The 12,081-nt window shown below is 37.6% G+C and overlaps 1 protein-coding gene and 1 long non-coding RNA gene across 3 annotated transcripts in view; both read left to right on the plus strand.

The window, feature by feature from the left end:
- The first annotated feature begins 1,048 nt into the window (after positions 1-1,048).
- On the plus strand, positions 1,049-3,043 carry LOC130916407 (uncharacterized). The gene is made up of 3 exons (XR_009063275.1): positions 1,049-1,177; positions 1,373-1,508; positions 1,744-3,043. It is a non-coding gene; the product is annotated as an uncharacterized LOC130916407 (long non-coding RNA).
- A 2,564-nt stretch (positions 3,044-5,607) lies between these two features.
- Positions 5,608-12,081, plus strand: part of LOC130916220 (metabotropic glutamate receptor 8-like) — an 86,574-nt gene continuing 80,100 nt past the window's right edge. Inside the window, exon 1 of one of the 2 annotated variants that reach the window (XM_057836743.1) lies at positions 5,608-5,838. The gene's annotated coding sequence lies outside the window, so the exon portion shown is untranslated. Of the gene's footprint in view, positions 5,839-8,630; positions 9,422-12,081 lie in introns of those variants that run through there. The other variant, XM_057836744.1, reaches the window with a different exon arrangement.

A 12,081-nucleotide genomic window follows, 5' to 3' on the forward strand; every position in this document is an offset into this window, starting at 1 on the left:
TTGAAAAAAATCTGAATAAGGAAAAACATTGCAATAAAATAATGCAAACTGGTTAAACTTGAGAGCAGCTGAGATCTGTCATGACAGAACATCGCTTCAATGATATCTGGAGCAATCTAGCGTCGTGAATGGGTATAACTTCTAGACCACAAATATAAGACAACCCCCACTTTTTCAATCTTATTTCAATGCAAAAAAAAAACAAAAAAAAAACACTGTCTTATATTCGGGCCAATACGGGTATATCGAATTTCTTTACTTCCTTTTTAAAATTTCTCTTTTCTAAAATACAATTCTAATAAAATATGAAATTCATATATTTTAATTGAATTTAACCTATTATTCACTGCAGTTCATGTTGAATTTTCTTAATGTACCATTTAAGAAATTTAAAATGTTTTTTATTATAGTTGAATAATCTTTGTAAATTGGTAGGTAATCAGTTAATTAAAGTGTCTTTCTTAACCCTTTTCATGTAACTATTTGTATTTTTATATTGTTCAGTATTTTAATCGAATGAAACTTGTGTCGAACAAATTATTTCGTACATTATTTTAAAATGTACTCTTAGTGACGTCATATCAAAGTGATAGGTGGGGAAGTATGGAGGACCAAAGCTGCCAAAATTAAAAATAAAAGTAATTAAAAATAAATCAATAAAAGGCAAAATATAAACGACTATAAATACAAAATAAGAATTAAGATACAAAAACTAAAAATAAATCCAAAAATAAATATGGAAATAAATAGCTAATTAAATAAAAGTAAAAATAAAAATGAATATATATACAAAAATAAGAAATTACATTAAAAATGTAAGAATAAATACAAAAATAAATGTGGAAATAAATACAAAAATAAATATATTGATTGAAATAAATGTCAATCAATAAATAAAAGCGCTTTGCCTTATATTTACTTATTTCATTGTCAGCGCCAACTTGCAAGTGGAAATGTAATTCAAATGAGGGGTGTTCCTAAGGGTGCCATGGGTTGAACTATTCGCTTATTGGTTGATCGACATTCGATTTCTGAAATCTACTAGCCATGCCTGCCACAGATGACAGAACGTGGGTCTGAAAGTCAGGGAAACAGCCGACCTAGTTTAGTAGTCCTACTTGGTGAGAAGTGAGAGAATATGCATTATCCACCGTCGAATGTCAAAGCATGGTATAAGGTGAGTTTGTATGACAGTGGCATATTTTAAAATGAAAACTTGGTTATTCGTATGGCATGCTGCACTCTCTATATATATCTGACTGCTATTGGTATCAAAGCTACTTGTAACTGCTCCAGTGTAGCTTAGCAGAAGTTACAACTAAGTTCTCATGAAAGCAAACGATATTCCTGCTCACCATAACATTGTTTTTAGAGTCTCTGACTTGAATAATTCCACTGACATCGCAACGTTGGATGCTGGGTGAATACAGGGATCCCAGGATCTCATCCAAATTCTGGGTTCAGAATGATGCAAGGACGTCTCAGGTTCCGACGTACAAAGGTTCAGAGTAAGTGAATGTCATTAATAATTTGACTTGGACTATAGTTTCATTCATTCAAATGAAGTGTCAAGAGGAAATATTTGTGTTAAAAAAAAAAAAAAAAAGCCGAATCATGACTTTGCCATCAGGGTTAAACCATTTTGTTATTTCAAGTCCTGTTTATACACTAGAAATTACTTCTTCAGCTTTTATGCAATGCAACTTTTTAAATTGCAACTTGTTTTCCTGTTTTTTCATGGAGGACTTCGTGTGCAAGAATCCATGCCACGTCTGGAGCCACCGGGAATTGTCCGCACACTACAACTACAAACTGTTCGCCGTAGATGATATTCTGTGCCAGCCCCCAACAGTCAAAGGCATAGCTATGGCAACCATAAAGTCATAAATTAAAGCTCTATATTGGGGGACTCGGAAGGAAGTACAAAAATAAATTAAGACCATATTTTTTTCACCCATTTTGGAAAGATAAACCCATATACAGTATAATATAGACCATTTTAAATTAAGTTTAAATATTTCATGCTTTTATTATTTATTACGCGCTAGGAATCTAATTCATTTAGATTTGGAGTGCTTTCGCTGCCAGCCTCTCCCAGTCAAAAATTGATTGGATGTCAAGCGCTGTCAATGGCAGCCAATGAGTTAAATGTTGATGTTTATGGCTTGCAAAAATAAGAAACCCTAAAATTTTATGTCTCAGAATTACGAAAAAAAAAATGTTCTGGGCCCTGCAACACATTGTCTGTTATTGCAGAAATGTTGGTATGGTTTTAGTTGCCACTTCTGGGAGATGATTGGATGAAATTTTACCCATCAAAATCAAATTATGAGGTGTGGCACGCCCTCTTTGCTTGTTGGCTCTTTGAAAATGGCTTAACAAGTTCAACTTCAAAAGGGATAATGTAAAGTGCACATTTCTAATCAACAACATAACATTAAAAAAACCCAATAAAAGCATGAAATATCCCTGACCAAAAAAGTTAAATAAAATTATATAAATGCGAACACTTTCACAGTCTAGGGCTAGGCACATACAGATGAGACTAATCAATAACTAAATTTGCCATATACGATGTGTGCATGTTTAGTTATATTTTAGGACTAGTTGGTTCAACTTTAAATTACATATTTGCAGTTTTATGTGATGGTCCACATGGTTATCATCCCCATGTCGATGTCAGTCCCAGAAGTGCAGCTGCGACAGGCCTCGACTCCTGAAGAAATTCAGCAGATGTCAGAATTTTCTAATGTATTGAATGTCTACAACGAGACTATCCATCCTGCGTCAAATATTTGGACTTGTTTTAAATGACAGCATAGAATTTTGGTTGTCGTTGATGTGACAGTACCTCAATAATGTGAAGAAATAATAAAGGCAATGATTGTTTTTCTGCAAAGTAATATTTTATTGATGACCAGTGTAATACAATACAAATGATAAACAGGCAATTGATGTACAAAAAAGGACTTCCAGCACAACTAACTCGTTCATCAAAAAAATTGTCCACTGGACACCAACATGAGCCACTTAAGGTAACTTTTTCCCCTAATACTGGCCAACTGCTCACCATCAGCATTCCCTGAAATGTAAATGTATTGCGTCTTCGGGGAGCTTTAGGGTAAAAAAAAAAAAAAAAAAAAGCACGTAGATAAGTGAGGACGAGAGATGTCTTATTGTTGAGGAACGACACCCCAACCTTCCTCAGAAGTATCTAGAAGAAAATAGATGACAACGGCAAAATGGTATAATAGATTAGCTACGAAAGCATTAAACGAGACACCAGCCGGTGAAAACAGTCTCCCGGAGCACCACACGAACTTGAATGTGTGAATTTTGCTTCACTAAATTGCGCTAACGCTAAACTATTCCTTGTGAGTTTAATGTTGTTAGCAGCTTTATCCATGTCCCGCCTTGCCTCCCCTTCCTGAGACCCAATGCAAGGTATTAGCTTATGGAAGATTATATAGATTCAACATACCTCAACTGGACTTAAGTAAAAAGTTTTTTTAAAAAACACACACCAAATTACCAATTTAATACGCACCTTGTCCTCATCCAACCGATTGCCAGCATCCCGTAGCCGCTTGGATTCCGACCTTCTCGTCTCGTCCCATTATTTTACGAAGCAAGCAAGCAGCAGGAAGGCAGACATTACTTCGTCGATCGAGAGGATCACTGAACTGGCATGTCGATCGACCAATGGGTGAATAGTTCAACACATGTAGTACCGCCCCCTCATTTGAATAACATTTCCACTTGAACGTTGGCACTGACAATGAAATAAGTAAATATATGGCAAAGCGTTTTTATTTATTGATTGACATTTATTTCAATCAATATATTTATTTTTGTATTTATTCCCACATTTATTTTTGTATTTATTCTTACATTTTTAATGTAATTTCTTATTTTTGTATATATATTTTTATTTCTACTTTTATTTAATTACCTACTTATTTCCAAATTTATTTTTGTATTAATATTTAATTTTTGTATCATATTTCTTATTTTTGTATTTATTTTCGTTTTTATTTTGCTTTTTATTGATTGATTTATTTTTATTTTTGTTTTGAATTTTGGCAGCTTTGGTCCTCCATAGGGAAGGGGTGCACAAACCATGATGTTGTTGCTTGGTAAATTTTACATTTTTAATGTTTTAAAGGTGAGAGTTTCAAGGTCCACGCCATATTTTCGGCTCTTTCTTTTGGAATTTAATTCTTATATAGATACACTTAAGCAATTCGAAGAATAAGAACACTACATTATCTCAGGGATATATCTTTGATTGACTCTTAGTTTTGTGTATATGTATTTTTTTGTACTTATTTTGATTTTATAAGTGTGACAATCAAGCCCATCGACAGAGGGGGGCAACCGGATATGTTGACCCGGGCCTCAGGACCATAGGGGCCCCTGACTGACCCTGAATTTATTTTACTTTATATTCACATATTTCTTTTTTTTATTTAAATCATAAATAAAATCTGTCATTGTTATAAACTCTAAACATGTTGAGTCGTCATAAATCGGGTGAGCAGAAACAAAAAGAAAAAAGAAAAAGAGATGAATATCATAGAGGTGAACAAGAACTTTTTAAAAGGGGGACAAGAAGCCAGAGAATTAGGGCTAGAGTTGGCTGTGGACGGTGATGTCGGTAAGTGCACAACAGCCGCTAACACTGAACGTTTACATTTGCGATCACCGTGACCAAAGCCTGATTCAAGTCTGTCATCGGCCGCGTGTAGCCTATCGAGCCGCGGTATGACAAGACATACTGCTCGCGTTGAGCCGAGGAGAGAAAGAGATGGGAGATCTATACATATCTATAATGTTCTCTTGTCCCCGGGCCACTGCAAGTCTGTTGACAGCCCTGGTGACAATTGAAGTGCCTTGTATTTTGAGAGAATTCTGCCACGAGTGGCACGAGTGTAATGTGCCTCCTTTGTTTTTTTTTTTGTTTTTTTCATGTATGCTTTTGTTTCTTTGCATTTCACATCCTTGTGCTTGTTGTGTTGTGTGTGATTGTTTGAATTACCGTTAATTAAAAAAAAAAAAAAAAAGTGCACAAGCCACTTTCTCCTGATATAACCAGCAGAGGGAAGCAGCGACACACTTACGTATATGCAGCTTTCTCAGTCGTTTCAAAGTAATACCTTGGATATACAAAAAGCCTACCAAGGGTTCCGAGTTCCGAGCACCAAAAAGAAAATATTTGTGTTCTCCATTTGAATATGACAAACCAATTAACTGCATTAAAGGAGATTGTACGTTTAAAAACAAACAACATCACCACACATATATTCAACAAATATACAGAAAGTCAATGGGATTGTCATTTTGTATTCGATTGTCTCACGAGTTGGTGTAACTAAAAGAAGTAACTAGTGGAAGTAAGTGAAATTTCATTAATTTAAGGGAAATTGAAGAGCCGGTTAAATTCCAATAAATCAACTGAGTTGAGAATATATTTTATTCAAAGTAGAACGTGGACGAATGAATGTGGTGTCGTTTCATCGTCCTCCCTCTAGGAGTCTCCAGGCACGGGGGAGTTTCCTTACAAGAAACCGTCTTTCAATCCACCTGTGCACGCGCGCCTCACTCACTTTCACTGCTCGAGTGTTGTCTCCCGCCCACCCATTGTACCTCGCCCAACACGCAGTCCGGGTCTATGGTGGTGTCCGAACAGACTTCATTGACGTCATTTTCATTTGCTTGGGTACGGCAGTCATACCAAAGTGTGTCGTTTTTGTGTGTGTTTATTTTTGGAGTGGCGGTGGGAGACAGACGCAAGTAATAGCAGGAGACGCTCCGGAAACTCCCGACAAGGGACGAAAGGTACATCATTTACTTCACTTGCAGCTTATTAAACAACACGCATATGCAAACGATTTCATGTTTAGGTTTGGTTGTGATTGTTAAGTGACAAACACTCACCGGTCATTTTTAGGCACACCTGCCCAACTGCTAGTCAACGCAAATTTCAAATTGGCAAATCACATGCATTTAGGCATGTAGACATGGTAAAGATCTGCTGCTGTTCAAACTGAGCATCAGAGTAGGGAAGAGAGACCATTTAAGTGACTTTAAACGTGAGACGGTTGTTTGTGCTATACGGACTGGTCTGAGTATTTCAGAAACTGCTGGTCTAGTGGGATTCTCACATCAAGGGCGTAGGTTTGTATAGGGACGGTAGGGACATAACACCTTTTCAATATGCTGAAATTGTCCCCACCAACGTTTAAGCAACCTAATATGGATTATATAATGAGTTCAGTTATACAGGTAATTTAGATCTTAATTAAATTAATCTACCCATATGTTGTAAGGAAAGAATTGACCCTACCATTACTAAGTGAATTATTTTCATTATGTTCAAACTTACATATACCCCTTTTCACTTGCTGTATGCGCCTGTCCATTTCCCCCCCCTTAAACACACGTTTGATTGGCTGATGAGAAATGGCTTGACCCAACCGACAGAAATACATATCAACAACATGCCGCCTCCTTCGAAGACCAGGGATATTAGTTTTTTTTCGGCCAGCAGCAGCCACTGTAAGTAATTAAAAAAGACGCCAATGTTATGGAGGTGGGAAGCACACCACTAATTTTGCTACTGAAAGTCCAACCTGGATCAGAGTTAGCATAGCATTAAACTGTGTGAACTTGCTAACCTGCAAAACTCGAGTAGGAAGCTGCTTAGAGAGAAGTGTCCTTCTGTTTGTGTTTTCTACTGTTAACATTAATTAAACTGTGAGAAATGTAGTAAACTCTGCTGGAAACTATAGAACCAGAAAAACGTGAGCAAGAAGCTGCTTAGTGTGCTGCATAACCTCATATGTTGCTCACACAACACAACATAATCATAATTAACTATGTGCATGAAAAAAGTTCCCACACTAGCGTTGTGATCAACTGGTCGATCGCGATCGACGTAATGAGCACCCCTGATTAGCCTATCAATCAATTTGGTTCATATTCGCCAGAAATGTAACCCTGACCTCAGTTCAATAATCTATTTGGTTTTCTTCATGTCCCAGCCCGAGCAAAAAGTGTACATGTTATATCGTCCCTACCAATGTTGAGACCAAACCTACGCCCTTGTCTCACATAGACGGAGTTTGACTTTTGGGGTAGGGGGTGGGGGGGTCGGCGGGTGTCACAAAATGTTGATGACCCCGAAACGCAATGTCAGAAAAAAAATTAACTTACAAGAATATTTATAATAATAAGTTGAAAATGAGCGTTTTTTGTTACCCATCATTCTTTAGAGGAATTCCAAATCAGGCTGCTTAGGCTATACTTTTCGCCAAGATCATCATCCATTGAATATGGTACGCCCACCGATGTTTTGCCAATGTAGTTACCCCAGTCAAAAATTGTATCCCCTTGGTGAAGCCACTGCGCTGCACTGGTTTGCTTGATTTCCGTCTTTTGGTGATGTAGTTATCTATGAGGTTTTAAAACATGGCACATCCATTTAAAAAAAAAAAAAAAAAATTAAAAATAAAATATATATATTTTTTTTCCTGTCATATAACGTAACATACGTACTGAATGTAAAAAAAGGCAATTTTTCACTGTTTTACTCATGGGATGACCTATAACTGATATTACTGTAATTCAAGTCCTGTTTGGAGTTTCTCCAGTTTAATAAACATCGATGTCCAAAATATATGACTGTGGTTCTTTTCTGGCTTCAATTCATTGTTTAAGTCGACATAACTCGTAACTAATATGTGTGTGTGCGCTGCCGCGGCCAGTGGACACAAATTTTTGACGGGGTTAACTACATTGGCAAGACACCGGTGGTGGCTCTGTTATACAATTAGCGTCTTTAGTGGGGCAAATTGAAACACCGCTCTCGGTGGTCTCTAGCGTTTCATGGTCCACATTTTCAATCATTGGTTCTTGCGCAGTAGTTATTGTCACTTTTGAAAGCTTAGGTTTGAAAAAATTTTGTATATCCATTGAAGGTGCACGATAATTATCAGTCCGATAATTATCGGTCCGATATTAGGAATTATGACGTCATCCCAATAAATCCAATAACAATATATATTATCGGGCCTATTAATATTAATTTTGGCACGGTGTCGGTGGATTGGGATGTGTGCGTTTGTTTCCACTCCTGTTTTGCCAGTATCCAAAGTTTTGTTACTGTTCTAGAGGCCGTATTTTTCCATCACTAAGTGATAAACTTTACCATGGCAATTAGCAAATGTTTGCATTCTACAGTGTTATGTTTACAAGTTCTTGAGGGGCCTTGTGGTTATTGATAGCTTTGCTGTCCTATAATTGCCAGGTTAAGAAAGTTGTTTCATGGACCAAGACCACAAAAGTCTTCTTTCCTGTTGCACCGAATGTTTTATCTGCTGACAAAGCACAATATTCAAATCCACCACTAGTATTTTTGACCTACAGGTGTTCAAAAACTCAGAAGAATATTCATTTAAAAATTATATATATATAATTATCGGTTATTGTATTGGTATCGGCTTTGAGGAGCAGGAATTTATCGGTATCGGTTTCAAAAAATGGATACCGTGCACCAGTGACGTGCGGTCAGGGGAGGCAGGTGAGGCAGAGCCTCACCTGTCATCATGACAAAAAAATAATAATAGCATCAAATTTATATTAATATTTGTCCATTGCTCTTTATTTATGACTCATTTCAAACATTTTTTATAGTCAAAATCGCTGAATTTGCCTATTTCCTGTTCAAATAAAGAAATGAAACGAGAGGTGCGGCAGCAATGAGTAAAGCCTCACCTCTGATTGCGCAATCCTTAACAAACTGGGTTGATACATGGAATTGGAGCGTGCTGGTTGCCGTACATCTGCATGTCGCCATTATAATGTTTCCAGATACGTTTATTTGACCTGATTTTCCTCAGTCTGGCTAATGTCTTTAACCCTTAAAGTTTAATGTTTGTTAGCGACATATTTAGTTTTGCTGATGGGAAATAAAACCGCAGTGAAAAGACACAGGCTGCGGCAGATAGTACTCTGCCGCACTGCAAGGGGGCGTACGTGAAACTGGACTTTCCGTTAAAAGTGGACGCGGTTAACACAACGCCGGTGTTGTCCGGAGCTAAAAGGTTTGCTTCAAACTACGGGACCGAGGATAACTCGCGCTTTTCAAACGGACTGGTACACCCGAAAAGACTGTCTATGTGGCTGTCTTTCGAAAAATCGCCTTTGCTGCTTTCCCTGCCTTTTCTTCTCAACTTGAGCCAATGTCTGGACTAACACGAGATATTGTGACATTAAAAAACTACCACGAAGCCTCAGCAAACATGAGAGCTCGACCACTCACATTCAAAGCCTGTTTGCTTTAAAAACTTTTGGAAGCTCAAGGATCGATTTGGCTTTGACGAACAGCGGAAGCTCAACGGTAGCATCCTCAAAAGCTAAGGTAAAGAAAAAGAGTTTGAAAGACCTCATTAATGCAACCTGCATCCTAGCTAAACAGGAGTTAACATTTGGTGGTAACGATGAGCGTGTAGCTCTTCTAAAAGTGGCATATATGTAGAACGATTACATGGTTTTGCTGAGAAAGATGAAAGGTTAGCTAGACATTTGGACACATCCACTGTGTTTTCTGGCTTGTCAAATAGAACACAGAACGATCTAATTGAAGCAATCCTCTCCATTGAGGCGGAGAGATTTTATTTTTAAAGTAAAGGAAAATAAGGAGGACTTTTACTAAAAGGGCGTAGGTTTGCATAGGGACGGTAGGGACATAACACGACCAACTTTTCAGCATGCTAAAATTATCCCCACCAACTTTTAAGCAACCTTACCTTTTTTGCATGATATAATGTTCAGTTATATAGAGAATTTAGATCTTTCAATAGTTCCGTATGTTGTAAGGATAGAATTGACCCTACCATTATTAAGTGAATTATTTTCACTATGTTTATGTTTGCTAATAAAAACCAGACATTTATTCAGGAAGTTTTCAAAATGTTTCTTTAGTATTTTTTGAAAACAAAGGTTTGAATTGAACAGTGTATCATAAACCAATGCACGTAAAAGTTATTATCAGTAGATAAGGATTTATTTTGCATTGATCATTTTGCCAATTAATTAATTAGGTTCATATACATTAGAAATGTGGCCCTTTGCCCCCTTCATCCAATCTGTTTGGTCCAATTAATGTCCCGTCCCCAGCAAAAAGTGTACCTACATGCAGGTTATGCTGTTATATCGTCCCTACGAATGTTGAGACAAAACCTATGCCCTTCCAAAGTAACGCCGGTTTTTGTGGTATTATTTTTCTTTTCACACTTTTTGTTTAGCAATCTGTAATAAATTGATTAAAGTTTCAGAATTAAAAGTTTTAAAAACAACTGAATATTTCACTAAAGGTCAGAATTGAATTCTGTGGTCTTGTACACCACTCTTTACTCTCATTTATGTTGCATTAATTATAGAATGGTGACGGCCAACACATTGAGGGTGTAGAGCAAATGCATGTTATTTTCTTACTTTTACGTATCGATAATATGTACCGTGTGTGCCTGTTTTGTGAAGAATGCTGATGAGATATGAAATAACCAGTAGCCAATTGAATAAGCTACCCTTTTTGATTTATATATTTGGAAATCTGACACTAAAGGAGTCAGTGCCTCACCAACCATGAACCTCACCGCACGTCACTGCCGTGCACCCCCAATATCCATCTTGCCTCTTCGGTCCTCGTGTGGTTTTGGCAAAGCAAATGATGGCCTAAGGTGATAGTCACATGATCTGTTCGAAAAATCATTTTGACCCATTATAAAAATATCTTTTTTTGTTCATTAAATTCATTTTTGTTGTTTGTTTTATTGCTTTATAACTTTTATAGACAATATTTTCCCAGAAAATTCTTAATTTTAAAATCATAGACAGTAGTGTATAGGAAAGTCAATTACATGCAATGAAACTTTTCGCCCACCGGGGGCGGGGCTGGCCCCCCTGGCCCCCATGAAGATCCGCTTACTGATTTTCATGCACAGCCATCTCTAGGGTTTACAGAGAATGGTCCGAAAAAGAGAGAGCATCCTGTGAGCCTCAGTTCTGTGGGCATAATTGACTTGTTGATGCCAGAGGTCAGAGGAGACTTGGCCAAACTGGGTTGAGTTGATAGAAAGGCAACAGTAACTCCAATAACCACTTCAGTAGCAGCAGAACACCACACCGTATGCTACTCCTGTTAGTTAACATATGACAGGATTAAAAAAAAAAAGTCTTAAATAGCATTATTATGTGAATTAGAATCATATTTTGAGACGATTCGACCATATAAAACAATTTGGCAAAGCGCAGATGAAATTAGTCTTTTAATCTGCTGTTTAGCCACGCCTACCATTGTAGGGCTCTAGCGCAGTGTTTTTCAACTGGTGTGCTGCGAGAAATTATCCAATATCGCATTTTTATATTATTTTATTTTTTACGTCGTCAGACTGAGTTGCAGTAGGAAGGAAGGAGGAGGTAGAAAGTTGCGGTCGTGTGCAGATGAGCGAGGTATTGCTCTTGTCGCGTTCAATAACTGCTCGGATTTCTAGTCATCAGTTACCTTGCTGTCCGCAACAATGTGGACCCTAGCACGTCTACTGTACATCATTTGATTAGACGTGTCCAGAGCCAATATTCACGAAAGCGCCTTTTCCATCTTATCCATATGTGATGACAGTCAATCCTCACCCTGTGTTTTATTCCAACACATTGGCAAGGGCAGGAAGGTGGCTGACGGCTAAAAATCTGAGCAGTTCTGGAACGCGACACGAGCAGCTATCCTAAACATCATCCCCAAATGAAACACCCGTCACTTCAAAACAAGTCGATGGACTATTTTGTTCGCCTTTGTTAAAACACAGAGAAACAGGCAACTTTTTTGAGAAAAGCTACAAAGGTAAATGAGAAAGCCCCCAAAGCCAGTTAACTTGTTGCTAAATCCAAAGTTCCACACTGTGGCAGAAACCTTAACAACCTGCCTGCAAAGCTATTGTCAGCGAGCTGCTCGGCCTTGATGCGGTTAAAGACATTGCTAAACTCCCCCTGTCTGCTAATTCTGAGCTTTTCAGGCCTAAC

This window comes from Corythoichthys intestinalis, chromosome 5, assembly GCF_030265065.1.
Source record: "Corythoichthys intestinalis isolate RoL2023-P3 chromosome 5, ASM3026506v1, whole genome shotgun sequence".
Lineage (NCBI taxonomy): Eukaryota > Metazoa > Chordata > Actinopteri > Syngnathiformes > Syngnathidae > Corythoichthys > Corythoichthys intestinalis.